At 34.7% G+C, this 5,522-nt stretch overlaps 1 long non-coding RNA gene across 1 annotated transcript in view; it reads right to left on the minus strand.

Annotated features, from left to right (window-relative positions):
* Positions 1-3,917, minus strand: part of LOC145271408 (uncharacterized) — a 241,237-nt gene extending 237,320 nt beyond the window's left edge. The window contains exon 1 of the long non-coding RNA XR_013865862.1: positions 3,780-3,917. This is a non-coding gene — a long non-coding RNA (uncharacterized LOC145271408). The remainder of the gene's footprint in view (positions 1-3,779) is intronic.
* Between the last annotated feature and the right edge of the window lie 1,605 nt (positions 3,918-5,522).

Raw genomic sequence — 5,522 nt, forward strand, 5'->3', positions numbered from 1 at the left:
ATCTAGCATATTTAACGAAAAATGTGATAAACTACCGAAAATGAAGGAAAAGAAAAATCACTGGGATGCGCTGTTTCAGCGATAATCAGCTATTTTTGTTTAGATTAGTTAATCATATACAATGTTGTCACATGGTGGCAACACAAATTGATTTATACCCATTTTTTTTTTGGATAAGATTGTAATTCCGGATCGATCCTGGACTAATCAAATTGCCAAATTCCATTCAGGAACCGGATAACTTTCGGATTACAATCTGATTGTTATCCACAGTGATCTCACTCAAAGACAGACTTTTCATTGATCATGTATGACGTCACAACCAAAGCGAAAAAAGCTGTCCAGACAAGATTTGCAGTGATCCGATAAACCAAAATATCTTGATGAAGTAGAAGCATTGCAGGACAGTACAAAATATGATATATCTCAAAAAATAAGAACAAGACATTATAAAAACTGCTAAATTGTACAACTGGTAAAACCAAACAGGAAAACCATTTAAAAAAAAAATTGGGGGGGGGGACTTAAAGAGTTGGAGTCGGATAAAAAATTCTGACTCCAACTCCGACTCCTAGTACATTTAGAAATCCGACTCGACTCCGACTCCAGCTAAAACCTCCGACTCCGACTCCGCAACCCTGCTGTCAGGTCTGATACTATAGACAACACATCCTTTTTAAACATGGAATGCAGAGGAAGATCCGATATAAATGTATGGAAACTATCCCAGTCAGCCATAGTGTATCGATATACTGTACGATGGAGAGGTACGTCTGAGGACTCATTACATTTCATTTTTATCTTATTTGATACAACCAAGTGGTCGGAAGATGCAAGAGGAGACAGAACAAAAACTGAACATAGTTCAGGGCAAGTTGTGAGAAAAAGGTCTAGGAGACTTGCATACTGGCCGTCATTGTTGGGCACACGGGTGGGTTCATGAACAATCTGAGTAAGGTCATAAGCAATGGAGAAATCATGACAGAATCTCCCCTCATCATCGATCTTGTTTGAGTGGGTCAACCATTCCACATTGTGAACATTGAAGTCTCCACATATGCGAATGTTAGCTGAAGGATATGCTGATAGAACTTGGTCAATTTTCTCAGATATGCTTTTAAAGATAGTAAATCCGCTGTTATGGGGGCGATAGAGAGTAAATATAAATGCCGTAGTGTGAGCTAGTGCTACTCGGAAGCACATATAGGGTAAATTAGGATCTTCTCTGGAGATGTCCCTACCACATGGAAAGCCATCTTTTATATAGGCACATATTCCATGCCCATGGTGATCTTGGGGGTCAGATTTGGAAGTTAGGTTAGAGTATCCTTTAATTACGAACTCATTTAGGGAAATAGTCTGTCCAATTCCCGTTTTGCTTAAAAATAAAAGGTCTGGTTTAGTCTCCTGTAATTGGGCTTCAACCTCTGGAAGGTTAGAACGTGGACCCCTGATGTTGGAGAAGGAGACATGGTAGTGGGGGTCTATGTTCATATTGGGAGTTTGGTACGGTAGATAAACGTATCGGCGACTTGGTCTACATGATAAAAGGTCCAAAACGGATACACAAAAGACATCAAAATCAATTGAGAAAATGTCATATAAAAGACAACGAACATGACAAACCTGATGAAAAGAAAGATCCAATTGATATACTATACGAAGCATTTGATATCGAACCACCACAAACCATGCCCGAACCGAGAAGATCGGGAAGGAAAAGAAAGTTTACAGAACCAATAATAATGAACCCCAAGAGGAAAAGATATTGAAATCGACACGACTTCAAATCTGGGAGGTGGGTGTTGTGGAGACGCCCACTAATTAACATAGGCGGGTGAATGAGATATATGAAGGTATCAATCACCAATACTGGGAGTCCAAATGACCGCCAAACAGGCAAGATGCCTATGCTGCCTTCAGTAAGACATGCAACACGCCACCTGCCGGAATATCTCCAACTGAAGTATATCTGAAGACATGTAAATATGTGTATAACTTTTCTTCCTAATATATTATTGTTATACCTTTACTTTCGTGTTCTTGTTAATCATTTGTGCGGACACAACAATAACCAATAAAAAAGGAACTATAAATACACCAAGCCTCAAAGAAAAAGAAAAAGAAAAAGAAAAAGACGATAACAACATTTGCTCCTGATGACGATCGGATGCATCAACAGAATGCGCTAGAGAAGAATATGACTGAACAACAACTTTTGGGCGCCATAATATACACCATACCAGCTGAAATAAAAAAAGACTGCTCAGCAAATTGAAAACATATCCAGAAAAATCGGAAAAAAAAATAACTCTGTTGTGTTCAATCAAATGTGCTGACTTGCTGGCAAAATATACAAATATATAATTAGTTATATTTTTTGGGAAAAAAAATCCAGCAGAATGTTCTGTTATAAGGAAAATTTCGGAATTGAGTGTATTATTCATGTTTTATTTACAGAAGGTTTAGATAAGTCATCGGTACCATCAATTTCAAACCTGATAATTGGGGACCGTTTTAGATACTCACATCAAGAAGCACTCTCCAACCGATACTCATCAATGAGTATCGGCTGAAGAGAGCTTGATATGGGTATCTAAAACGGTCCCCAATTATCAGGTTTGAAACTGACAGTACCGATGACTTATCTAAACTTTATGTAAATAAAACATCGTTTATGAAAACAATTATCATTGTCAATTATTAATTGTCAAAACAAACGTTAGGACTAAATGAGTTCATTTTTTCTTTGAAAGTAATGAATGCTACATTTTTAAATTTCACCATGCGATATATCTATAAATTGAAATAAAAGATTGAATTATTGTAAATTGATGGATGGTCTAATATTTTTGCAGATTCTTATAGCAAATCATCCTAAATCTTATTTAGACAAAAAATAATTAAAAATAATTCATTCAAAACCATGTTTTAAAAAATCAAATATTATTGAGACAAAAATTACGGCGAATTGTGTGTTTTTGGAAAATTTTAAATTTAGTAGAAAAAGTTTTATATTATTCTGCTTTTCATATGACAAAATTCAAGCGTTTATATTCTGGAGTGAAAAAAGTTGCTAAAAAATAATGGATTTTAATAAATTTTAACTCGTTTAATAAAAAACCCTCTTTTTTCCCCATTTTTAAAAATGGGGGAAAAAGAGCAGGGTTTTTTTATTAAACGAGTTAAAATTTATTAAAATCCATTATTTTGCCTACAAAAATTTTTTAAAGCAAATTACAGAATAAAATAGCATATTTTCCAAATATAGGTGGACCTGAAAGAACTCCCCCCCCAAGAATGGCTTAAACAAGATGTAAAAAAAGATGGCAGCCAAAGAATACAATGCATAATACAACTTGTTATATCTCGATAACTACTTATTTCTGCCAAATTCCAATGCGATTTTCGTATTCAGGCATAGTCGAAAACCTATATAGTTGTCATTTAAAAGAAAATTGTGGAGGTGAAGGTGGAGGTGGACCTAATCTGAAAAAATGACCCCCCCCTCCCCCCAAAAAAAGGTAGATCTTCTGGGGCACCGTCGTAAAAATTTACCAAAAATTGTTAAAATTATTTGAGGGTCGATTGAAATATAGATTGAAATAAATTAAGCATAAAACCGTTAAAGTAGCAGATCCTTTCCTGATTAAATATAAAAATTCCAAATATCTTTTTTTTTTTTTTTTTCGAAAAAGTATATCGCATTATGAAGCATTATGCAGCATGGAACGAAAAACAAAACAAACAAAAGAGAAGTTGAGGGAAATAATACTTACTTTTTGTTAAATCTTGTCAAGCATAATTTTTTCTGCGCTAAAGAATAAGATTACGATTATATAATGGATTTTTCAATGGATTTTACCGATGATTCTTGATAATATGATATAAAAATACGAAGTGACTATTCGCAGCCGGCTGCGGCTATTCTAAAATGCTATTCGCAGCCGGCCGGCGGCGAAACCGGAAGTTGTCGAGTCGACGGTATTGATCTCAAAATTATAAAAAAAAACCTTACCAGAAATTTATATTCACTTTATTGAAAAGAGCATAAAATTTCACATTGAACCTGAAAATTACGTAAAAATTGAACTAATAGAAAAATTTAGATCGATTTTTAAAGTTAAAAAAAAAGTGAACTCGTAAAAATCAATGTATTTGTATACGTAAAAAAATGGCTGCTCGGAGAAACGCGCTTAGACATTTTGTAAACATTGTTTTTAAAAAATAAAAAATAATACTTCTATTATGTTTTAAACGACTGTAATAGTTTATTTTGGAAGTATATTTCATAAGGAAAATAAACAACCCACTTTAAAAACAGAAATTACGAGTTTTATATATTTTAGTCGCAGTTTTTTGTTGGGGGTGTCAAAAATTCCGCCTAAAATTCTGATACACCTAGCGGGCGGGCAACGAAGCCTGTAAAATGGCGACAGGTAGAGCCAGTCTCCAGGGGTTAATACCATCTAAACGGTAAATTTGCTGTGGGGTTGATTATCAGATTCGTTGTCAGCGACCCGAAAACCTGTGTAAGAAGGCCGGACTAAAGTGATCGGTGTTATGAAAGAATGGTAATATCGCGGTTCAAAAATATCAGTAAATACGCTAATTTTATTAAAAATAAACTTTGCCAAAAAACACAAATTATTTACTAAAAACAAAAATATTTCGCAACTGAGCAAGTGATAAGCCACGCCCATGCCGTTCTCTGCATGAGTACCCCAAATTCTCCGCTGTGTTAGTAATGAAAAACTAAAACAAATAATTAAAATGAAAAGACATGTTAAATTCTCCGCTCAAAATAAAAAATGGGAGAGAGAAAAATTAAATTCGCCACTGTGTTGGTAATTAAAAATTAAAACAACTTATTTTTTACTTGTAAACTGGTTTATTAATTGTAGAAAACAAAAATAAACGGGAGAAAAAAGCAGCTCAAAATGAAAGAAATTGTTAAATTCTATTACAAAAGAAAACAAATTATTTTTACAATTCTAGCCAAGAATTTACTTAAGATTTGTCTGACGTCACTTCCGGTCAGCTGATGCGACCGGCTGCGAATAGCATTTTAGAATAGCCGCAGCCGGCTGCGAATATCAACGGCCTAAAAATAAATAGGTTTTGGTAAAATGACAAACAGTTCAATTATCTCCCCTTACTAACCATTCTTTTAATCACTTTCGTTGGTCAACGGGAGAACTGTTAGTAATTTAGTAGTTTATACAACGACATATTTTATATGATTAAAACGTCTAGCGGAAGTTTAGGAAATTGCCCCCGCCCTCCTTTAAATTCAACAATTTACCCCCCCCCTTTTTTCACATTAAACGCATCGAGTCTCAGTACAAACTTGCAAAAAATATTTTTGTGACTTTTAGCATAGGGGGGCTCAATTTTCAATTATAACGTTCTACTAAATTGACCACCACTTTGCGACCATCGTGATCGGTAAATATTCCTGTCTAAAAAGGGGGTTACGAAGGGAACATTCTTAACCCCCTCCTCTGTCTCTTATCTATCTC

Source organism: Euprymna scolopes, chromosome 46 (assembly GCF_053919585.1).
Source record: "Euprymna scolopes isolate OS-2025 chromosome 46, ASM5391958v1, whole genome shotgun sequence".
NCBI classification, from domain to species: Eukaryota; Metazoa; Mollusca; class Cephalopoda; order Sepiida; family Sepiolidae; genus Euprymna; species Euprymna scolopes.